Source organism: Engystomops pustulosus, chromosome 9 (genome assembly GCF_040894005.1).
Source record: "Engystomops pustulosus chromosome 9, aEngPut4.maternal, whole genome shotgun sequence".
Classification (NCBI taxonomy): domain Eukaryota; kingdom Metazoa; phylum Chordata; class Amphibia; order Anura; family Leptodactylidae; genus Engystomops; species Engystomops pustulosus.
Genome location: NC_092419.1, coordinates 91,378,179 through 91,404,513, shown reverse-complemented (window position 1 = coordinate 91,404,513; position 26,335 = coordinate 91,378,179). Strand labels below are relative to the sequence as shown.

General features: G+C 37.3%; 1 protein-coding gene across 1 annotated transcript in view; it reads right to left on the bottom strand.

The window, feature by feature from the left end:
* LHX2 (LIM homeobox 2) overlaps positions 1-4,595 on the bottom strand; it is a 34,783-nt gene extending 30,188 nt beyond the window's left edge. The window contains exon 1 of the mRNA XM_072123420.1: positions 4,464-4,595. The gene's annotated coding sequence lies outside the window, so the exon portion shown is untranslated. The remainder of the gene's footprint in view (positions 1-4,463) is intronic.
* Between the last annotated feature and the right edge of the window lie 21,740 nt (positions 4,596-26,335).

Sequence of the window (26,335 nt, the reverse complement as noted above, 5' to 3'; positions counted from 1 at the left end):
ATCAGTCAGTGACACGGGGTAATTAATCATTTTACTCACATGGAAATGGGGCCTAATCCATTCATTGCCTGCACTGGTGTAACAAGCAGCAGATCACTCTTCCTCTCTACATCCAGGAGGGAGACAATGATGTATATAGAGCTGATGGGATGTGGGCTAAGGACCTCATGCTTTGTGTTCCTGATAACTGCATTGTTTATGCTCTGTGGATGTGTTCTTCACTTTCCAGGCACTGATGTGCTGCTAACACATGAGGCACTTTGCTTTTTGACAGCAAGATCAGATCTACAGTTCTTGCTGTCCCTAGAGGATACCTGTACGCTTCTTCCATAGAAAGATTCCCTCATTCCCAGTACTCCCAAAGACTGCACCAGCCATAAATAGACACAGATAATATAGCACAATGATATTAACTACATTTACAGAGGAAGGGACCTACAGTGCATTTATCACCAGTCTGCTAGTTGTGGGATGGAAGCAGGGATGTGTTTCATGGGAAGTGATAGGTAACTTGTGGTTGAGTAAAATGGGAGAAGTAGTATTGGGATGAAATAATATGTCCTGGAAGATAAATAGACAGAAATGTGATGGATAGATGGATTAATAGAGGATAGATTGATGGATAGATAGATAGACAATAGATATATAGATAGATACATAAAGTTTAGGAAGAGGCAACACTCCAAAAATAGTTTCAAAAAGGTGGGGTGTCTTTATTCCATAAGCGACGTTTCAGCTCCTTACGAGCCTTTTTCAAGCATATGCTTGAAAAAGGCTCGTAAGGAGCTGTAACATGCTTGAAAAAGGCTCATAAGGAGCTGAAACGTCGCTTATGGAATAAAGACACCCCACCTTTTTGAAACTATTTTTGGAGTGCTGCCTCTTCCTAAACTTTATATTACAGTCCCCCTGCCTGGGGACTTACGGACTGTGCACCCACCGGAGTTGCTGTGCTGCTCTAAAATTTCCCTTTTTTCTAGATAGATACATAGATAGAAATGTCATAGATAGAGGATAGATGAATGGATGGATAGACAGACAGATAGACAATAGATATACTGTTAAATTGACAGAAATGAGAAAGAAAAATTTAAGATATAGATAGATATTTAGATAAATAGAGGATACATATCAGATAAATAGTTATATAGATACAGGATAGATAGAAGATAGATAGATGAATGGATGCATGGGTAGATAGATAGATACATAGATAGATAGATACTGTGGGTAAGTAGGTAGATGGATATATAGATATCAGATGGACAGGATAGACAGAAAGACAGACAGACAGACAGATAGATAGATTAGCTGCAACTTGTAAATAAATAAATGTAACAACAGCGCAACAAACAAAGCAACTTAAATAAATTATAAAAGTAAAAGTTATACTTCAAAGTTACTGTAGTTTTAAATAGATTTTATGTCATTTTTACTCTACAAAAATTAAATTAATACTGATGGTAACTGCTAGTAAAGGATACGAGCATAAGTAAAGAATGTAAGTTCACTTCTTTAAACTTTTGGATCTACCTAATACATAAAACAGACAAGACATGTAGGGGAAAACACAGCTCAATTTCTGGGTTTCCCTATCAAGTAGCATGTGTTACATAGTGGATGGGGATTGGTGGGATGTAAGTATTAATAGTGTACAGCCAAAATTAGTGTATTAACATCATAGTATTGGAGATCTATTGGAGATAATCCTTAGAATAAACTAACAAAAAGTCACACGTGGACAGAAAATCAACGAATCAATATAATAAAGAAAACTATAGTTTGATTGTCCCTTTACTGATCCATCCATGAAGAAATTTGATGGCTCCTTGTATTAGTTAAACTCTATCTCTCATCAGTATCACAGTACAAAGCCCCTGACTTAGAGCTCTCCCACAATTGATGTAGAGGACTTTGGGTTTTATAGCTGAATTTAAGGGGGGAGGGGGTCCTGCTGCTGGAAATCTGTCTACAGTTGATTTTCTTGTAAGAGAAGTGTTGCTGAAAACCTTAAAACATCCGCATTCTTTATTACAACAGTATCCAATTACTGTGCAACCAAAGCAAGAGCTACAAGTAGCCAGGGAAATGGGGGGTTAATTGCTAAAGCCCCACTTAACACATTTCATTCCTATCCTCCTATTCCTCCCACCCCCCATCTTAGGTGTCCCACAAAATATCCTGTGCACAGCAAGCAAAGAACCCTCCATAGAAGGACCAGGAGTTGCAAATCACCCTGACAATGGGAATAGCTACTTAATGCAGTCACATTCCATCCATCAGACAACAGTCTGCATGTGCTGTGTACTATTATCATTATTAGTATTAGAATAATAGCTTGTGTTCTAGTAAATGATGAGTGATGTGCTGTAGGTAAACTACTGCCATAAATATACAGATCCCTCTACTTATCCTGCCTGACCATCACTCAAGTCATCACAACAGCTACTGCAGGATGCTGTGTACTGTATGTAAGATACATGATATATCCATCTATTTATTGTATCTTTCCATTGACACAACTTCCTAAGTTATTTTATCTGACAACTACCATTTTAATCACTTGTTCTATCTCTCTGCTTATATTTCTCTACATCTTACTCATTATTATTATTCTTATATCTTTCATCTAGATAGCAACCAGTTCTAACTCTTAACCATTCTTCAAGATGGATGGATGAATAGACAGAAAGCTATTACATATTAATTTACAAAGATAATCCAATGAAACTGTGGATTAAACTATGGAACTTTACATCCTGGGGAACAGAAATAAAATACACACAGATATATGACTTAATAAAGATTAATAAATAGATAGATGACATGAAGATGTATGATTTAGGATAGATAGATAGATAGATAGATAGATAGATAGATAGATAGATAGATAGATAGATAGATAATAAATAAATAGATAGAAGATGTAAGGCAGATAGATAGAAAGATAGATAGATAGATAGATAGATAGATAGATAATAGATAGATAGATAGATAGATAGATAGATAGATAATAGATAGATAGATGGCATGAAGATGTATGAGATGTATGACTTAGGATAGATAGATAGATAGATAGATAGATAGATAGATAGATAGATAGATAGAAGAATAAATAGGTAACAGGAGTTGAATAAGTTGCTACATTCTATTCTTAGGATAATTTGTCTGACACACAATTATTATATTTCTAATTCACACCAGCTCAGAGCATTATATCAATCCCTATACACTCTATGACTAACTAAAATGTAACTTTCATGTTTCTAATATATGTCATAGATCTATCTCTGTCACTGGGTGATAACCATTACAAAACACTGCATCACTTGTGATAATATATTTGTTATTTACATTGTTATTCTATTATTCTATTTCTGATTCTAAATAGAGGTGCATAGACTCCATATCCAGAAAGGCTCAGGTGTGCTACTGTTAGCCCCCCTACCAGCAGTAGCACTACCCCCCTTCTCCTCCCAAATCTGGTTTGTTTGTATTGTGCTGGCATTAATTAGACAGGTATGTGTTTAATTACTGTGAATAGATCTGCATTCTACAGTGACTGCACATCCTTCTGCCAGCAGCTCTATGAATTATACAGGCATATTCTATATTATTATGATGCAAATGTAGAAATCTACACCTCTGAATGGCAATCCCTTGCTATATGTATAGGGAAAGCCTACAATCCTCCCAGCATCTGCTGGATCACACAAGCCTCTTTTCTAAGAGGGACCATTTTCATATGATGATATTGTAATATGATCTGCAATGACAGAATGCATGACAGTTGTCCCACAATACATGGCAAGTCAGTCAAAGGACAGCAGCGACATTTGGATAATTAGCACCCATTGGGCAGTCAATCAGGCGCAGAGGACAAGCTGAAAAAAAAACCCACAGAGGACTTGGAAACAAAAGGTGCCCAGCCTGCCCAGGATTAACTACTCCAAAGCGATCTAAATGCTTTTGTATCCAGTGCTCCCTGCATCCTCCCAGGGATCCCACTGAGGCAGCACCAGGGTTAAACCTCCTTTCTTTCACCTCTTCTATGCAATAGCACAAAAGCCCTAGATATATCTATTTGTTCTAAGTGCATGGAAGTTGGTTTTTCCTGAGCCCTGCAAATAATAAAAGGTGAATCCTCTATTTCCAGTGCCGGAGATTAATTTCATTACAAGCTTATTTAGCTTCATGCAATAAATTAGTAGAATTCTACTAAACACTCCAATAATAGGCTCTCGGGGAGGAATTAATACAGCAATGAGACTTTATGACCACAGTCAATTCTTTGCAACTAGCAAGACCTGGCAGCAACAACGTAAGGGTCCCTGTACGCCAATGCACAAAGGCTATGGTCCCTATAGACAGTAGGGTGTGAGGGACTGGGGTGCTACAGGACCAGAGCACACCCCCTTGCCATCCCATGTCATATAACGGAAGAGAGAGGAAGGAGCTCTTACCTTGCTGGTCCAAACAGTATGGGCAGAGCAGACCTGAAGGCTCCTGTGTGCTGTTCTCTGGGTGGGGTATATTCTGCTATATGCATATGTACAGTAACACACAGAGAAGGGAGTGTGTGGGAGCCTCTATAAATCAGCCCTATTCTTTTCTGCATGGTACAGTCTGTACTACTGAGCACATATCTCCACGCAGTTGGCATATATGGCTTGGCACATAGGGGGCTGACTGTATAGAAAGATGCAATTCAGCAGTAATGATCATCCTGATCTGCAGCATCAATCCATAGCAAATAGGTAGAGGCTCCTTCCTAGTGCAACTCAGGTCATCATCGCTATTACTGTATGTGACCATACTATGATAACATATACATATTTCTATCTAAAACTTTTGCTTTTGTCACCATGCAAATCCAAATTGTGGGACATTAAAATTGCTGCTAATAACACATGAACGATTAATTATCATGCAAATGTCTATATAATTGTTTAGTGGTATAGAAATCTTAATGTATTTGGATACCATAACTCTAAAGAACTACATAAATCAATTAACATGCCTAAAAAAAAAAATTCCTGGTACACCAATGACATTGCGTAAAACACAAAAACAGAACTGAAATGTAACAATTTACGTGTAAATAGATCAATTTATATATACATATATATATATGTATATATATGTCTTATGCGGACATACTGCATCCCCTGAAAACTTTCCATGACTGATGAAGATCAAAGAACAGGTTTCAACTATTACAATCATATGTAATAAACTATACGTGAAAGCCAATGATGTTTGCCAATCGTGTAAGGTCACCCTTTCTTTGCTAATAAAAACTCTATAGATAAGAGGTATGTATTAAGATAAAGATACAGATTGTTGCGTGGAAATATTTGTATTTCTTCTTTATATGTTGGAAAATGTTTAACATCATCAAATATAAAATAAACAGTAAAGAAGTAAAACCAAAATTGCCTTTCCTTGAGAGAGTGTTATGTGGAAATGTGTTTTCTTTAAGTATTACGTGTTAGATAATGTACAAAATATCTCTTTGATGTATCTTATTGTATACAATAAATGTCTAAAATTCTACCAATTTTAGCTTCATGCTAAGGATGAATGAATGTACACCTATACATACACAGATACTAGACAATACATAAAAAGTCAGAATAGGTTCAATACAATATATCACCAGATAGACAATATATACATTGGAAGATTAAAGATAATACATATTTAGATTTGACTGAGAGGTGGATCATACAATAGATCATGTATAAATACAGTACACTGGAGAGTGATGTGAGGTTAATAAATTTAGGATCCATAGTTTGATACTATATGAACAGACAAATAAATATTAAATCATTTGAAAATATACATGGCGAAACAAAGAAAATTGATAAATAGATAGATAGATAGATAGATAGACATTTAAACACATTCAAGTTAAGCAAATGATGACAAGTGTTTAAAAGACTTACACCTATTCCACCATAATAATACAGTAGTAATTATATTTCCGAAATATTTTCTAGATAAATCGATACATTGATAGATATGAGATTGATTGATATAGACCAATAGATAGTAACTAGATTAATAGAGAAAAAAAATAATTTTTAAATAAATACAGAATGTAGAAGATGGATAGATGGATTTTAGACTGAGACGTCTATACACGATTATTTAGTGCAGTATAAATGCCAACTTCAATTACTAAGAACTACAAAAATCCATCAAAAAAACCTCTCACAGTAATAGCCGGATGTACTGCAGTCAACAGCCCCGTAATACTATATAATTAAGACATACACAAATCATAGTAGTTAACCCTTACTCCACTAACAAAACACCCACAAAACAGCGCAGAGGTTTCTATATAAAAAGTTACTGCTATGTATTCAGAGGACACAACTTGATCATAGTCATGAGAAGAAGCACTAGTGTATTTCCACTAATTGTATTTCTTGTATGACAGATGTCAGTGAGTACAATATACTTGTTTTTTATACACAAAATGGTACGACATTCAAAGATCTGAGATGAGAACACAAAACTAGTTAGATAACTTTCAGAGAGATTTGATAGAGATCAAGCAATTGATGGATAATATACATTGACAATATACAGATTTACATTATACCAATAGATGTCTAATTTTATACATAAGAAAAAAGTAGATAAAATGTGGTAAAATAGATACATAGACCAAGGTGCGAAGACAGACAGATGTATATGAAATATGTAATAGATAGAAAGAGTGATACAAAGCTGAAAAAATGGAACATTAGAATAGAACAATAGAAAAGACATTTAAATATATATATTAAAATGTATAGATCAATAGAAGATAAAGTAAGAGAATGGTTCTACTAAATAGACTTGTAATGTAGAGTAGAAAACTTTAATAAACCACAAGTTTAAATATGATAGTTACATATATAAATAAATATTATATATTTAGGCGACGTTCACACTACCGTTCAAATCTCTTTTCCTTACCTCTGTTAAAAGGTTAAGAACGGAGGTTTAATGTATTGGTCAAAAATCTCATTGACATCAATGTATGTATATTTTATGTCAGTCGTTATGGTCAGTCTGGCATGGATCTGTTATCAATGTATTTTTTGATAATTACAGCAGCCTCCATCATTTTTTACATCCAAAAAAAAGCATGGATAATGGATATCTGTCAAAACGGAACATAACGGATGACATAAAATTTACATTGATATCAATGGGATTTTTAATTGATAGGTTAAACTTCAGTTCTTTACTTTTTTTAATGGAGGTAAGGAACGGAGGTTTGAATAGTAGTGTGAAATTAGCCATATATCTATCTATGTACCTATGTATCTATCTATCTATCTATCTATCTATCTATCTGTCTATATCTATCTATCTATCTCATATCTATCCGTCTCATATTTATCTATCTATCTATCTATCTATCTGTCTATATCTATCTATCTATCTATCTATCTATCTGTCTATATCTATCTATCTATCTATATAATTTATATTGAATATTCATTTGTATAGTTGCTCTTATATTTGGTCTGATGAAGACGCCGACCTGGCATTGAAACACGTTAAAGTTTTGTGTTTTACAGGTATCCACTGTTTAACTCCTTCCTTCCTCTCTGCTCGTTATGAAAACAGATATATAGATAATATAAAGATAGATATGTAGAAAGATGCATAGATAGATAGATAGATAGATAGATAGATAGATAGATAGATAGATAGATAGATAGGAGATAGATAGATATATAGATAGGAGATATATAGATATGAGATAGATAGATAGATAGATAGATAGATAGATAGATAGATAGATAGGAGATAGATAGATAGATAGATAGATAGATAGATAGATATGAGATAGATAGGAGATAGATAGATAGGAGATAGATAGATAGATAGATATGAGATAGATAGATGAAATATAGAACAATAGCAACCAATATATACTTAGATTTAATACACATTAATGCACATTTTCGCTTAAAATGCTTCCCAGCATTAACAGAATATCCATAAGAGAGAAGTCAGCAGAGGCGCTGTGAGTTTACATCTGCTCTATCAGGCTCATGTATTTTTCTAGTTTTGTTTAACCAATATTACAAGAAATGTAAAATAAGTGATTAATTGAAATTTGCATCGCCTTCATTGCTTGTACATGGTCCCCAATGCCCCATCCTTTACAGCTGACCTAAAACTAATTGAATTTATTATCTCAAGCATATGATTGTAGTAATCTACATCCCAATGTTAAGTGCCCTAATGCAGTGCACTGTTAATGACAGTGTGTGCTCCTTCATTTCATCCTAATACCAACCTCTTAAGTGTGATTTATCTGCTATACAATAATGCACAATGTGTCACCTCCTGGTCTGGATCATACAGGAGCTGGATTACACTTAATTGCGCTGGCAATGAAAAGAGCCTGGGTGTTCATCAAAAGAAATGGGAGATAAACAATAAAATCATTAAATCTTTGCAGCACTAAGTGTAACTAATCAGTTGTGACTGAGGGACACAGCGCAAATAATGAATCTGTCATTGCAGAGGCTCTCATTAAATGTAGACAACATCAGGGTCCCTCTGCAAGGACCAGGGTCCCTCCCCAAGTGCTTCTGGGCAAGGCTGAGGGTCTTCTATAGCTACCAATATATTCATCAGATTCACATTATAACCTGTGACTAAAGGTGCACATTGGTCGTCTGGTCTATGGTATAAAGCCAATATAATATAATATACAATGGATCCACTATACATCAGTGGTATAATAACACCCTGATGTTAAACATATACTTTAATGTTAAATTTAGAATACATTTTTACTAAATAGGATGTATTGGCAGATGTATAACAACACAACTTTGTGCATACCAGGACCATGTGAATGCGACTTTAACTAACGCTACAACTATGAGCATCTCTTACTCTTGGAGGACCTGTCCTGTCCTGCATTACATTCTCATTCTAGTCATTAACATATGTAATGCATCATTCCTCCAGAAGAGGCACTGCAGGGAAACTGAACACAAAACACAGGAGGACACATTGTAATCTTACTATTATCTATAAATTGTAGGGAATGTCAAACCCATACAAGCCATAGTAAAAAATTGTTTCCAGGAAATGTTTCTGCATCTGTTTAGAAAATATATGCATGTTTATTAATAATAATAATAATAATAATAAAAAAATCTTTATATATAGCACCATCATATTCTGCAGTGTTCTGCAGATCGTGGGATACATATACAAACAAAATAAGACATTACGTAGTAATAACATGGTCTTTAGGAGTGAGGGCTCTGCCCACAAGAGCTTACAATCTAGGAAGGGATGACACAGGATGTGACAGTACTTGTATAATGGTCCAGATATTCTTTATAAGGTTTCAGAATAAATAAATAAATAAATAAATAATACATGCAAGTTTGTGTATTCAGATACGTAAAATCAGCAATGAATAAGACATGATCCAGATGGGAAAATCTATTGTTTTCAAGAAAATTTCCCAAAAAATCATCATGGATTTTTAATTCCTGTGTCATGATGGGATTAGGAAAATCCATTTAACAGCAGTCTGCCATCCTGATGTAGAATTCACATATTTCTCAAATAATAAAGCTATCTATAGACATATTGAGGCACATTTACTAAGGGCTTTGCACCAGTTTTCTGTCAGACTTTGCACATTCTTTTAGGTGCAAACTGCTCGGTATTTAAGAAGTGTTTATGGCACATTTGTGTCGCACGCAACTCTTTTGTGGCGCAGCTGCACTAGGCATCATACGACACAAATTAGGGGACCTTCTAGTGCTCAGTCGGACCGTGTGCCTGATTTATCATGCAAAGTCCGACAGAATTGTGTCGCAAGCCGTATGTTACAAGTGCACCAAAAAAAAAGTTGGTGCACTCTGTCGGCAGAGCAGGGGGCGCCAGATTCATGAAACTATCGCACCCTGGACACTACACAGGAAAACTACATTTAATGCAGACTTCACCATTCTTAGTAAATGTGTCCCAATGGCCCATATTTATTAAAACTAGAGCAGTCTGTGCAGACTGTGCACAGATTCATTAAAACTGGAGCATGGTCTTCATTAATCCGGCACCCCCTGCACTGCGCTTTTTGGTGCACTTTGTTTATGCTGCAGAATTGTGGTGCACGTCAGTAATAAATGTGGCGCAGTCCGCGAACAAGCAGTAATACGTCCCTTTAAGTGCACATTTTTTCTGTCTTGTCGGACATTGCAGCCGCGACACAACCGCCACAGACACTTTATAAATACATGTGCAAGCAGTTTGCTAGTTCTTTCTAGTGTAAAGTCAGACAGAAAACTGACGGAAACACTTTAATAAATGTGGCCCAATGATTTAGAACCTGAAATGATAGGAATAACAATAATCGTTATACAGACGGTCCCCTTCTTAAGGACACCCGACTTACAGACAACCCATAGTTACAGACAGACCTCTCTGACCTCTGGTGAAGCTCTCTGGATGCTTTACTATAGTCCCAGGCTATTTTGATAATCCTTGGTCCCATTACAGCAAAAAATGTTTAAACTCCAATTGTCGCTGGGGCCAAAAATTTTTTGGTCTGGATTTACAATTATAAAATATACAGTTTCGACTTACATACAAATTCAACTTAAGAACAAACCTCCGGACCCTATCTTGTATGTAACTGCCTGTAGTTATGTATGATTGAATAGAACCACAGTCAGGTACTGCCTGCACGGATTGGACGCTGTCAGACTGTAAAAGGAAGAATATTTGAGAAATATTTAAGAAACTTTAGTCAACTGCTACCAGGAGGAATAACAGAAGAACAGAAAAGCGTTCTGAGAAAAGATGCTGGTGATTATATGGGAAATACTAGTATTCAAAACAACAAAGACGTCATAACTGTTACATTAGTTATATATGTATAATTACAATTTGCACGATTTATGGAATGATAACAAGTATTAGAGTATCCCACTTGAAGTGATCATCCCTGAACAATTCCTGAGTTCTAGAATTTCTTATGTAAAGGGTCCTTCATAAAGACCTGACCCCCCCCCCCCCCTTTCTAACAATGAGTAACATGGTTGCCCAGACAGGAAATGAAGTTGCTTCCGAGTTCCATGCATGGGGTCAGATGAAGGAGTGTGCAGCCTTCACGCTGAGGGTTAAGCAGCTTGACATGACTCATATATACTGCATGTGGCTTAAAAGTAAATTGTTTCCCAGTATTATATCTTTAGATTCTTTTTGGCTCTGGGCAGAAACTAAAACATAAAATTTGTGTTTCTTTTATAATTCCAGTCAATCGCGTAACGGGAACTGAATTGAGTGAATCACAGCTATGGATTTGGGAAAATCATTATATACTGACAACCACAACATTATATGTAGTTATAGGGGGGCGCCCCATAAAAATGGTGGTCAGGGGGTGACTCACACTTATAAGGAAATTATATGGTTTAGTTCTCATTTTACATGTTATTGTATGAATTTTGGTTAATTGTTGTGTTATGTCCACACACAATTAGTAATGTATCCTGTCTGTACACACACATTTGTGTACATTACAGGTAATAGCATTTGTGTACATTACAGGTGGTCTCCTACATAAGAACACCCGACTTACAGATGACGCCTAGTTACAAACGGACCTTTGGATGTTGGTAATTTGCTGCACTTTAGCCTTAGGGTGATGTCACACATGGCATTTTTAGGCCATTTTTAGGTAGTGCATTTTCATATAGTAAAAAACGCATCCGTTTTTAAAAACGCATGTGTTTTTGTCCTTTTTTAATTGTGCAAATTCGGAAAACCGGACAAAAACGGGTGCGTTTTTTAAAAACCGATGCATTTTTAACGCATGTGTTTTTTACAATCTGAAAACGCATTAACTAAAAACGGCCCAAAAACGGATTAAAAACGCCATGTGTGACATTGCCCTTAGGCGACAATAAACAGCTATAATAGTTATCAAATGTGTCTGCAATTAAGATTTATTGTTAATCCTGGTTCTTATGACAAACCAACATTTTTAAAATACAATTGTCAGAAAGACCCAAAAAATTTTGGCTGGGGTAACAATTATAAAATATACCGTTCCAAATAAATACAAATTCAACTTAAGAACAAACCTACAGAACCTTTCTTGCACATAACCCGGGGACTGCCTGTATATGTCCATACATAATGTGCCCCTAAACTAGAAGTACGTACCCTTCTTGGCCAATGTATGTTGGAGAAGATTAGCTGTAGCTGTGGTATAAGCATAACGTCTACCTCAAGCGCTAAAAAGGAAACATTTCCTATATATATATATATATATATATATATATATATATATATATATATTGAAATTCAAATGATTGTTTACAATACAAACTAATATAAAAATGCATGATGATCTTTGCAACAAAAGCTATTAAAAGGGGAATCTGATCTGTTAGAGGGGACCTTTATCATTCACATATACTGTATGTGCTTTTGTTGAAAGTACAATTCCATCTTCAGGGCAGGAGGAGCTGAGCAGATTTTGCGTAGTATGCTATTTGCAGGTAGTGGGGCATATTTACTAAAAACTGTGCAAACTGCAGTTTGTCTGCGCAGTGTGCAGAGGGCGCCAGATTCATGATTTGTGGCACCCTTTCTTCATGAACCTGGCAACCTCTGCACATCTCCGACAGAATGCGCCAATTATTTTTTGGTGCACCTTTAATATGGGAGGTGCACAGTCTCAAAAATAACAACCTGAACTACTCTAGTCCGATCAGAAAGTGAACATTCGCTGATTGAAGTTAATGGGTGCTGGAAAATAAATGGACTTAACCTGTATATCAAAATTTTTCATGCATCTGTTGGTAGATAGTGCGGATAAAAAGAGGCAGTGTAGTAACTTGGAGCTGAGAAATTCTGAGATGAACACTAGGATCAAAATCAGACAGTTTTCTCACACCAAAAAAGTACGATTTGACGTACGTGCCTTAGGGTATATTCTTGCATGGGATATTTGTTGGATGTTTCTGCAGCACCTCCATAAATTTCTGTAAAGCCGCAGTCAGATGTATGGAAATTTCTGCAATATATACACCCAAAGACAACTGCCTTGGATTGTCATTTTAATTATTCTAAATATTGCTGATGTCAGCATTCTGTCACCAGATCAAATTAATATTCAGCAATGCCAGCACTGGAGATGGGGCTATGCCAACTTCTCATCCATCTTCATGAAAGAGACAATGGTTCTTCCCATTAATAAATGAAACAGCTGTACCAGAAAGTGAGCGGATATCATTAAATGACCAGGGAAGGAAACCAGAAAGTAAACGAGTAATAGGATTACGGGATTATCACTATATACAAGTCTGTGATAGTATGTAGTCGAATTGCTTAGAGTTTTAGGAACGTACTTTAAAATAGTTGTGAGCACTGTACGTGTGACCTCTTGATATGTATGAATGTCTGAGCGGGTGATATTGCTTGAGAACTGCTCTCTATAGTCCAGAAATAATAATGGTGGCCACTGTAAAATCAGCTGACTTTTCATCGGGGGCCACATAAGGTTGCCTAATAAGGCCAAAATGTCACTTCAGAACTATATAAATGTATTTAGTCCTTGACAGTTAAAGGGGCATTCTAGGAATCAGCATAATTCATATACAAGTGGGTACTTAAAATATAAGCTTATATGTAATTAGTTGTTATTTAAAATTTTGCTCCCCTTAGCGAAAAAATGCTGTGGACCTACACTATAATGAAGAATTAAAATGCTACTGGTCCTTTAATCAGTCCGTTGATTTCCTCCATGCGGAGCCGACACAGAACAAAAGATGGCTGCCGGTCACATGTCCACATCACATGTGCTGCACCTGCCTGGGTAGGTCATGTGATCAGCACTAAGTTTGGTTGTAGTGGGTTGGTTGCAGTGCATCCAGTATGACCAGTGATGATGTGCAGGGATGTCAGTTACACATTACTATGGTAACAGAGCAAGAAAGTCTATTACATCATCACTGGGAGCAGAGCAAAAGAGGGAGGAGGGGTTACTGAGAACTAAAGGATCATGGGACTTGTAGTTTCCAGTGGCAGCCATCTTGGTGATAACTCCACCTAGAGAGGCCAGAAAATGTTGTGAATCATAAAATCAAACTATAAGCTCCATTTTGTGGCATTGAGTTTTGTTATATTCATTCATCTATAGCATTATGGGTTTTTGTATCAGAGGTTCATATTTTCGGAATACCCCTGTATAGTAGTTACATTTAAGCAGTATTACCATTACTATCAGGCAACCACAGAGCTGCACATTGTTAAATAACTTGACTCAAGTACAGGCGGTCCCCTACTTAAGGACACCCGACTTACAGATGACTCATAGTTACAGACAGACCTCTCTGAGCTCTGTGACCTCTTATGAAGCTCTCTGAATGCTTTAGTATAGCCCCAGACTGCAATGATCAGTTGTATGGTGTCTGTAATGAACCTTCATTGATAATCCTTGGTTCAATTACAGCAAAAAATTTTGAAACTCCAATTGTGACTGGGCCAATTTTTTTTTGTCTGGATCTACAATTATAAAATATACAGTTTCGACTTACATACAAATTCAACTTAAGAACAAACCTATGGACCCTATCTTGTATGTAACCCGGGTACGGCCTGTATTACCAATATGTGCCCCCACAGTAGCCAAAAGTTACATCTCCTCCCTAAAGGAGCCAAATCACAGTGCTCGCTTTTAGTCATTAGTCATAGGGCAACATTTATTAAAGCTTTTGCTGCAGTTTTTTGTCTGACTTTATACTGAAAAGACCATGCAAACTGCATGCATATGTATTTATAAAGTGTCTGCGAAAAAATGTGCACCTAAAGGGACTTGTTAGGGCTTAGCAATGAAGACCGTGCACCAGATTTGATGAATCTGGCATACTCTGCACTTTCCACAGGTTTGCACTAGTTTTGATAAATGTGGGCCATAGTGCAACCAGTAGCCAATAGTGTCAGTGCCCCCAATAGCCAATAGTCACAGGCCTTCCCCACAGTAGCCAATAGTCACAATGCCTGCCCCACAGTAGCCAATAGTCACAATACCTGCCCTAAATTAGCCAATAGTCACAGTATCCCCAGTGGCTAATAGTTACATTGCTTCACTGTAGCCAATAGTCACAATAGTGTTTTCAGTAGTTACCTTGTTGTAAGGACAAGGAGAAAAGGAGGCATTATAAGGAGTGGGATACAGAAAATTGTCATTATTAGCCCCTTGACGCATGCAACCTTCATTCAAATCTCCACTCACCCTCCATTCTTCTTTCACACTGACATCTAATGTAGACTACATTATTACATATGGGATGGAAGGTGGTGGGCCCTGGCAGTCACACACTTATCTCCTATGCAGTAGATAGGAGAAGAATGTTCTTTGTGAAAAAAAACACCTCTAACTGTTAATGTTAATTTAAGAATTATATGGAGAATACATAGTAAAGTGTCTCACTGTTGTCTCAGGAGCACCGTGCAGCGGACCTCCCGTGATCAGCATGTCTTGGGGGACTCACAATCTGCAATAGGGCTGCACAAACAAAAGCATTGCAAGGGTGTGAAACATATAATGCTTAGTTTTGCTTACAGTAATTGATGTTCTGTGTGTGAAATTATGTGACTAGCAACCTACCAGTGACAGGGAGTATATACACGCTCGTGAGCTATTTTTTTTTTTTTTTTCATTTACATCCTGTGAAGTTAGAAATTTGCTGTAATTGTTTACCTATCTGCTTCCCAACATATATTTATATGGTGTTTGAAGTGTGATTGTTAAAAACGGAAAATAAAAACAACAACAAAAAACTTCATTTTTTTTTTCTCTCGATAGGTTTTTTGCATTGCGATTCACAGCGCACATAATTTTCTAAACGTTCGGCTTATGCTAATCCTGTTTATTTACACACAGAGCATCCAGGTTTTCCCTGCGTTTTCAATTAGGTTCAAGCATTCGCACCTCAATTACAACAATTTCACTTATTCATTTATTCAGAAGAATGCTTCTTTACCTCTAAAGATTTTTGTGGGCTCTGTAATTTACTCTGACACTGTTAAGTGAAAGCAATATTCTCTCGCCCTGAAAGCAAAATTAATCTATTTAACTTACAGCTAATTTGGGTCATGGAAAAAGGAAACTGAGAACTCAAAATGTAGTAAAAAAAATCTGCTCCAAACTGGTCTTCCAGTAGGGGGAGCACTATTGTAACATAGCAACAGGAGTTATAATATGTCCTCTACCTATAGAATCCCTTATACTTCATTTGCATGATTTTGTCATAGTTTATTTTTATTTTTAATGTTCTTCCAAAAACAGACACACTGGACCGTGTTTTTTGCCGCTATTACTGCTCAGCTGTATAGACATGAATGGAGCTAAGTTGTGATACCAGCACACACCATAGTCAGGAGTGGCGCTAATTTTGAAAGAACGGAGACATGTTTATTAACTTTTAAAGCTAAAATTGTTGTGGAACATAATGCTGTGGAATTACTGTTAGGTCGTCAGGTGCCAGGATAATCCATTGACCACAGCTCCTTAGACCGGGAGCAGATGAGACTAAGGGCCACATTTATAATAAAAATAATAATAAATATATAGCGCACACAGATTACACAGAGCTACACAGAGTTTTGCCAAATTGGTCCCTCTCCCCAATGGGGCTCACAATCTAATCAACCTACCAGTGTGTTTTGGAGTGTGGGAGGAAACCAGAGCACCCAGAGGAAACCCACTAACACTAAAAACAGGTGTATAAGCCGTGATGTAGTTGCGATTCCCAGCACAGCTGGTGAAATGCAACTTCTCAGACCTCTACACGCCCTGGGTGGGGAGGGGGTGATGCCGTCTCATGCAGTGGGCAGGGTTGGGGCAGTGGTCCTGATAAATCTGGCACGTGACAGGGGCACCATCATACACAACCAGCCTATGATTAGCGTGCCCCTTAATAGTTGCGAAGTTGAAATGTTTTTGGCTGATTGATGCAGAGATTCTTCAGGGGGAAAAGTTTCAAATTAAAAAACACAATTAAATACACCACTCTCAACCCCTCCCCCTACTTATGTTGAGGTCATTTTTCGTCTTGATAAATCTGGTATACAGCAGCCTGCCAGGCCGACTATATTGACGCCAAAGTTTTATGCCTAGTACACCACTTAGCAAAAAAATCACAAAATAAAAAAATTCTACATTTTATACAGGCAAACCCTGAGTAACAAAATACATGTTCAAGATTCTGTAGGTTCTGTAGATTTGTTCTTAAGTTGAATGTATATGTAAGTCGGAACTATTTATTTTATAAGTGCAAGATAAAAATTTTTATGGTTTTTTGTGACATTTGGGACATGACGATATCTAACATGTAAATATTTATATATGTATATATATTTTTCTTATTTATTTATTTTTATATCTGTTCTGCGAAAGGGGGGTAATTTGATGTTTTTTATTTTTTTGTATTTTTTTTCATATTTTCATATAAATAAACTTTGATAAAAAAAATTAGTGTACTTTTATTTCAGCCCCCTTAGGGTGCTTGAACCCTAAGGGGTTTGATCACTTATAGAATATACTGCAATACAACTGTATTGTAGCATACAGTACATTCACTGCCTCTATATTAAAAAATTTGGGTTGTCATAAGAACTAGGGTTGACAATAAAGCTTCATTGCAGACACCTTTGATTATTGCAGCCTGGAACTTAAATACAGTAAATTACCGATGTCGAGACGTCTGTTTGTCACATGGGGTTGTCTGTAAGTCAGGTGTTCTTAAGTTGGGGACCACCTGTACTGATGCAGGTTGTAGTGGAAATATATGATCTCAATCCCAGTTGAGCGCGATACACCTAAATTATTAAGAAATTTATTAATTCTGGTGCATCTTATGTCCGCCGGAATATGGCGCTATGGCGGGGTTGAGCTGCGCTCATCCTCTGCTCCTCTCCCCGGCACGATGTATGTCCGCCATACTACGGTACGGCAGGCATACATCATGTGAATGTAGCCTAAATGTGTTTTTTAAGTCTTGTCTGACTTGGCAACAAATGATTAAAGACAATTTAGTGAGACAGGGTAAACTAAGAGAAATAGTAATTAAAATGTCTGTATTTTATAAGCAGATTTCCAGGCCTCCTGTTGTTGCAGTTTAACATCTGCGTTTGTATGAGACGGAATATAATCCCTGCATCTCTTTCATAGTTGTCTTTAGAATGGGAACCCACAGATATGTTAATACAGATCTAAATTTATTAAATACGGCAAGGTTTACTTGTCATTCAAATTAACCCACCCAAAATAAAAACTTTAGTAAAAATATGATTTAAAAGCATTGCCCTTATCACTAAATGAATCCTCTCCAAAGCTACAATGTTAACAAAAATCAGTTTTTAAACTTATATGTATTTCACCTGAGATGAGTCCAATCACAGTGGGGGTCATTTACTAAGGGGCCGAATCGCGTTTTTCCGGCGGGTTACCCGAATTTTTCCGTTTTGCGCCGATTTTACCTGAATTGCCTCTGGATTTTGGCGCGCACGATCGGATTGTGGCGTATCGGCGCCGGCTTGCATGCGACGGAAATTGGGGGCGTGGGCGTGCGAAAAAGTGTCGCTTGATACGCACTTACCTGCACCCAGCGGAGGATGGTGAAATTCAGTGCACTCCAACGAACTTCAGCGCAGCAGGGACACCTAGTGGACATCGGGGGAACTACCTTAATGAATCGCCAGAAGACCCGAATCCTCCACACAAAACGCGCTGCTGGATCGCGAAATGACCGGGTAAGTAAATCTGCCCCAGTGAGTGAGCCCTGCATATTTATTGTTCCCTGCACTGCTCTGCCTCCATTTTCCTGATTGACAGGTATCACTGCTACCACCATGCTTCTGGTATGGAACAAGTACTTAGGAATCTTCCGCCAATATTCAACTACAAACAAATATAACTTTGTTTACTTATTAACAGGGGTAGTAAATGCTACACAGTGCCTTACTGGAACTTTGAGAGATAGAGACAGATAGAAAACTTGCTAAAGAGAATTCCTGAGGGAGGAGAAGCTGATAGAGAGACAGTGGATGTGTGTGCCTGGCTCTGCTACATCATTTACCACTCCATCAGGAAGGTGGGGGTGAGAGAGACACTGGCTATGTGAAGAGAAATCACCCTTGTTCCTCACCCCTCCGGCAGGAATTCTCTTCAGCTGGGTTAACAGTTTCAGCATCAGTGAGGATGCTAGCTTGACTATATACTGCAGCTCCCCAACTCCTTGACTGGAACAGAGGACATCAATAAAAGTGTTAGATAGAGGCAGCAGTGGAACTGTTTGTTTAATTGCAGCCAAATGGTAAGATCAAAAAAGTTCTTTTTTCTTTGCTTAATGTGCACTCTGCTCCCCATCTTAGCAGAAAAAAATGAAATGTAGATGTTTCACTAATTTATTAAGCAATAAAAATTTAAATATAACATAAGTATTCAGACCCTTTGCTCAGTATTGAGTAGAAACAGCTTTGGACTGGTGCAGCCAGGAGTCTTCTTGTGAATGATGCAACTAGTTTTTCACACCAGAATTTGGAGATCCTCTGCCATTATTCCCTGCAAATCTCCTCCTGGTTTCCTCCACACATACCTCTTAGAATTAAAACCAAAAAGTTCAATCTCTGACTCATCAGACCAGAGAATCTTATTTCCCGTAGGCTGGGATGTGAGGAGAAGCTTCTTTTGGCACACTCTGCCATAAAGCCCTGACCGTCGGAGGCTGCAGTGATAGTTGACTTTGTGGAGCTTCCTCCCATCTCAGTACTGCATCTCTAAAGCTCAGCCACATTGATCTTGGGTTTCTTCTTTACCTCTGTCACCAACGCTCTTCCCCCTCGATTGCTTAGTTTGGGTGGATGGCCAGATCAAGGAAGTTGAGGTCAACCCAAACTTCTTCTTTTTAAGGATTATAGAGGCCATTGTGCTCTTAGGAACCTTGAGTGCTGCAGAAATTCTTTTGTAACCTTGACCAGATCTTTGCCTTGCCACAATTCTGTCTCCTGTCTCAATTCTGTTTCTTAGACCTCATGATTCTTATGTGCTCTGACATGCACTTTGAGGTCTTATATAGACGGTGTGTGCCTTTCCCAATCAAGTCCAAACACCTTAATTAAACACAGCTCGGAGGATCAGAAGGAAATAGACAGCAAGTGAGTTAAGTATAAGTGTCACAGCAAAGGGTCTGAATACTCACGACCATGTGATATTTCAGTTTTTCTTGTTTAATAAATTAGCAAAAATATCTACTTTTCAGTTTTTTTTCTCTCAAGATGGGGTGCAGAGTGCTCATTAATGTACAAAGTAAAAATTTAAAGGGGCATGAATACTTTCCATACTTTGTAAACAGAAACATAGTTTTATGAGGGTTTGTTTTCTGCGTAACAAATTGTACTTCATAGGTGCAGTATTTCATTTTCCCTGCTATGTACCGGGAAGTGGGAAAAAAATTCCAAATGCAGTGAACATGACAATCTTCACTGTTCACTCCAAATGACACCTCCACTTTAGTCTTTGGGTCTTGGTGATTATGTGTATACACAATTTATCTAGGTTTTAATAGTTTTTTAAAGAAACCTAAACATTTTATGTCTGCTTTCATATTTTTATAATTATTTAATTTACAGAAGGCTCCTGTTCAGAGCGTAGTTATATATCTTTTTAACCAAATAAATTTTACTTGACATTGGACAACGCCCGGCGTATATGTGGATCACTCTTGCTACAGTGTCAAGTTTTTACTACTTTGGCATATGGACCTGTGTAAGGTGTCACACTCTATGGGACGTAATGATGTTTTAATTTCTACCCATTTTGGGAACTGTATGACCTTTTGATCACTTTTTATTACTTTTTTTATTTATTGCAAAATGACAAAAAAAGAGACGTTTTGGACAGTTGTGTGCTATTTTCTGTTACAGAATTCACTGCCAAAAATATCCGTCTTTCAGATTTTATTTATTATTTATTTGTACAGACAGTCCCCGGGTTACATACAAGATAGGGTCTGTAGGTTCGTTCTTAAGTTGAGTTTGTATGTAAGTCGGAACTATATATTTTATCACTGTAATCCTAGCCAGAACTTTTTTGGTCTCTGTGACAATTGAATTTTAAAAATGTTTGATTGTCATAAGAACCAGGATTAACAATAAAGCTTCATTACAGACACCTGTGATAACTGTTACAGCTGATTATTGTAGCCTAGGACTAAAGTACAGTAAATTACCAACATCCAGAGGTCCGTTTGTAACTAGGGGTCGTATGTAAGTCGAGTGTTCTTAAGTAGGGGACCGCCTGTATATCAGTTCAGTGAAAAGGGGGATGATTTGACCTTTCAGAATTTTTTTTCCCTTTTTTAATTTTCTCCTATTTTTTAGACCCCCTAGGGTACTTTTACCCTAGGTGGCTTGATTAATCCAAACATATTCTTACACGTGATTTTTACACATCATTGACACATTGTAACAGACCTACTGAAATTACATGTCCTCAGCTCTTATAAAGACTTGAGGCTGTCATGGAGATGGATCATCTCTATTTGATGAAGTCATGGGAAGCTAGGATCACAGCCACGTACCATGCAAGGGGTGTGAATGACAGCGATTGCGGATGTAAATGGTGGATGTTTGCTGCAAACACCCTTAATTATGGAGAGGACTCAGCCTGTATCCCCTATCCATATACCCCTGCCCACATATCAATAAAAAGTATCAACCACTAAGGACTCTCAATTTTCATTGTTCCAAAATTAAGCACTCTTTAAAATTACTCACTTGTGAGAAATGGGCTCCATAAAACAGACAACCACTTTAAAGGAAATCTACCATCAAAATTAAACATAAAAACCAGGGGCACTTACCCATAGATCCAGGCACAGTGACTGTGGTAATCTTCTTATATTTGTTATCTATGGCCTCCTTCCTTCTAAAATCATTCTTCAATATTTATGCTAGTGAACCAGAAGTGATAGGAGCAGCATTACCAGTGCCCCTCTGTGCTCTGGCTTCACAGACTGTTACACTGTGCAGAAGTATGTCTCACCCTCCCTCCTGCTCCCTGAGCACTTCCCTCTCCAGCTGCCTGATGTAATATAACGGCAGCAGGGAGTTTTAGCACACAGTGGGAGAGTGGAAGTGTTCCTTCACAGGTTAATAGTCTATGAAGCTACAGCACAGAGGGGCTCTGGTAATGCCCCAGGATCACTTATCACTTATTTTAAATGTGTTTTTTAGAAGATAGGAGGTCAAGGATGACAAATATAAGAAGATTACCACAGTCATGGTGCCTGGATCTATGAGTGACCCTGGTTTATCATGCTTGATGCTGATGTAGATTTCCTTTCAGAATTTTTATGGGTAGACCTTATCGTCTATTAGTTCACCAACCAGCTTGAAAAAAATGCATAGCTGTTTGCTATTTTGGCATCCAAAAATTAGTCTGAGCTATATAGCAAAAATGTAAACAGGGCCTCTCATCTTGTGGCTTGAGGCCTTCAGATCTTGTTGAAGCCTAATATCTAGTTAATGCTAAACTGTAGCGGTTGAGAAAACTAAGGTTTTGGCAGCTGATGTTCACTCATTTATGAGAAGAATTTACTCATGAAAGACATCTGCATCAGACATGAAGTGTCTCCACCATTTAATTATGCTGCAGGACACTGAGGAAGACATACAAATCTTGAAGACTTTGAACCTCCACTTCAGAGGCTCCCACAGACATCTAGTATTGGTATTTTAGTGTATGTTAACATCACATTTTTAGTATTTGCTATGCATTTTTAAGGGAATTCAGATGCAAACATACATTCAGCTGCATATTTTTTACATCATTTTTGTAACTAAACCTAAAACCTTAAAGGGGTTTTCCTACAAAACAGAAAATTCTCACATTTCAAACCCCTAGTGATTGTTAACACAATAAAGATCATTTTAAGCCCTTACTTTACAATTTTACTCAGTTTTATTGCTCTTTTAGCTCCTATCACTCTCTATGCAGGGTGTGGGCGGGGACTCTCTGAGCGGACGCGTTACTGTATTATCCATCTAGTTTTGGGGGGTGGCAATGTGGTTAGATTATCAGGGTACAAGGTGTACATTCCTCTGGCTCCTGACATTGTATTAACACACTGACACATAGAAGGACAGATGAGGCAGATCAGAGATGCATTAGATTACACAGAGGTTGATAGACCATTACATTGTTGCACTGTGAGCTCTGCTACATATCACAGCTATGTGAATGCATTCCCTTTCCCCTGGATCACTTATCTCCTTGTAGCTTGTAGTTTGCAGCCACTCTCTCTACTCACCATGTGCTGACAGGCTGTGAATCAGTGAGTGTCTCTGAGCTCCGTGCAGGGGGCGTGGCTACAGGCACACAGAAGAGACGGACAGAAATCTCAGCTCCACAATCTCCAAGATGGCTGCCGACCCTAAGAGAAGTTACAGGGTCGTGTCTAGGGGAAACTGAAATTGTGTACACCAGGACTGATAGAGACAGCTTGGTCTTATATCTGTGAAATGCTGCATTTTTGTTAATAACAGTGAATTAGGGAATGTGTTATTTTGTTATCCTGAGTATATATAAGAAACTTCATAGGAATACCCATTTAACGTGTGGTATACTAGACTAATATGTCCTCTATTAACAAAAAACTGGAGAGCAAAACAAATCATAAAAATCTTTTTTTAAACTATACTTTCCGGGTTTCCCATTTCATATGTTGTAAAGCTTTTTTGTTTTTGGACTGGGGGTGGGGGAACCAAGCCTTTTGTGTGCTTTAACCCCTTAAGGACAGTTTAGCCAGTTTAGAGCTTAAGGCTCAGCCCCATTTTTTGTAATCTGACTTGCATCGCTTTATATGGTTATAACTTTTGAACACTTTTACTTATCAAAGCGATTATGAGATTATTTTTTACCCACGTGTTGTACTTCATTTCAGTGGTAAATTTTGGCTGATAAGTTTTGCATTTATTTACAAAAAAAGAAAAAAAATTGCCATTTTTCGAAATTTCAGGCAGATCGATTTACCACCTAAATAAGGTGGAAGATAAGTTGCTGAATAATATTTTCCATATTTCTACTTTCCATTTTCATAATTTTTGAAATGCCTGAATAATTTATTTTGATGTCACGCGGCTTACAAATCGAATATCAGTTTTCCCTATTTTCAGAATTGAATATTTCGGGGATAATTACCATTTTGAATGAAATTTACAATATTTTACATTTAATAACCCTCTATGTATCAACCCATTTTCAGATTGTTAACCCCTTGAGATCTTCATAGTAATTAAATCAAAATGGAGGGGAAATTTAGAATGGGCAAATTTTGTCGGTTATACATTTATTTTGCCCTAAAAGTTACACATTTCCAAAAGATAAAAAGAGAAAACTCATCTTACAATTTGTTATGCGATTTCTCCTGAGAACAAAGACCCCCCCCACACACATGTATGGCACTGCACGTTTAGGGGTTAATGATACTCCTAAACTACACAAAGAACTAAAAATTGCAGGTTTCTTCATTCCTTTTTTACTCCCCACCTTCCACAAGCCATATCTTTTCGATTTTTCAGTTTACAAAGCTTGTTATCTGTGGGACAATTTCTGGGGGAATTTATCGTTATGACTAGTCTTCTGCTGCACCCGATTTATTACTGTGTTAATAAATTTTGTGTAGTGTTAGACTGCATGTCCTAATTTGCATCTTTTCTTAATTTTTTTGGCTTTTTACACAAGACTGCAGCGCCTTCACATCCCCTTAGTTGTACTAGTCGGGAGATTGTAAGAAAATGGTCTAAAAGCCTTAACCCCTTAACGCTGAAGCCACTTTTCACCTTCCTGACACGGCCCATTTTTTAAAATCTGACATGTGTCTATTTAAGTGGTTATAACTTTGGAACGCTTTAACATATCCATTTGATTTTGAGATTGTTTTTTCGTGACACATTGTACTTCCTGTTGGTTGAGAAATTTAATCAATATGTTTAGTATTTATTTATGAAATAAATGGAAATTTGGCAAAAATTTTGAGAAAAACAATGTTTTTCAAATTCAAAATTTTCTACTTTTTGGAAAGTTGGTCATATCACTAAAATAACTTGATAACTAACATTTTCCATATGTCTGCTTTAACTTGGCATCATTTTTCAAACATCTTTTCCTTTATTTAGGATGTTAGGAGGCTTATAACTTTAGGTGCAATTTTTCAGATTTTCACGAAAATCATCAAAACCTACTTTTGGAGGGTCAATTTAGTTAGAAGTGACTTTATAAGGCCTACATGACAGAAAACCCCCACAAATTACACCATTTTAGAAACTACACCCCTCAAAATATTCAAAACAACCTTTGGGAATTTTGTTAACCCTTTGAGCGTTTCATGAGGGTGAAAGATAAATGAAAGTGAAATTAGAGAAATGTAATTTTATCTCACTATAGATTCATTGAACACTAAAATTTGCACCTTCACAATGGGTTAAAAAGGAAAATGCATTTTACAATGTTTAGGGCAATTCCTCCTGAGTATGCCAATACCCATTTTGTCACTGTACCCTGCTGTACGGGCACAGGGGGGCACTTGGAATGGAAAGAGCGTTGTTTCGTTTTTGCAGGGCAAATATGGATGAAAAGTTTACATGTGTCAGGATGCATTTGGAGAGCCATAATGGTACCAAAACAGAGAAAAGCCCCAACATGAGACACCATTTTGGAAAGTACACCCCTTGGAGAGTTTAGCAACGTGTAATTTGTGTATTTTCCCCAACAGGTGTTTGATTCAATTAGGCCCCAAAAGTGAAAAAAGGTGAAAATTTTCTCAAAAAAGTCACTTTTACCCCAAATTTTTGTAAGCCACAAGGGATAAAAGATGAAACAACCCCATAAATGTGTAAAACTATTTCTCCTGAGCACAGAACTGCACCACTTTTGCATATAAAGTGTTGTATGGGTGCACAGTAGGGCTCAGAAGGGAAAGAGGGGCTTTGGCCTTTTAGAAGCCAGATTTGACAATCATCCTTTACATGTGTCAGGATGCATTTGGAGAGCCCTAGTGGTACCAAAACAGAGGGGAACCCCAACAAGTGTCACCATTTTGGAAAGTGCACCCTTTGGAGAATTCAGCAAGGTGTGATATGTGTATTTTCCCCTACAGGTGTTTGCTTCAATTTGGTCCCTAAAAGGAAAAAGGTGAACATTTTCCCGAAATAGTCACTTTTACGGCTAATTTTTGTATCCCATAAGGCATTAAAGATGAAACAACCCCAAAAAATG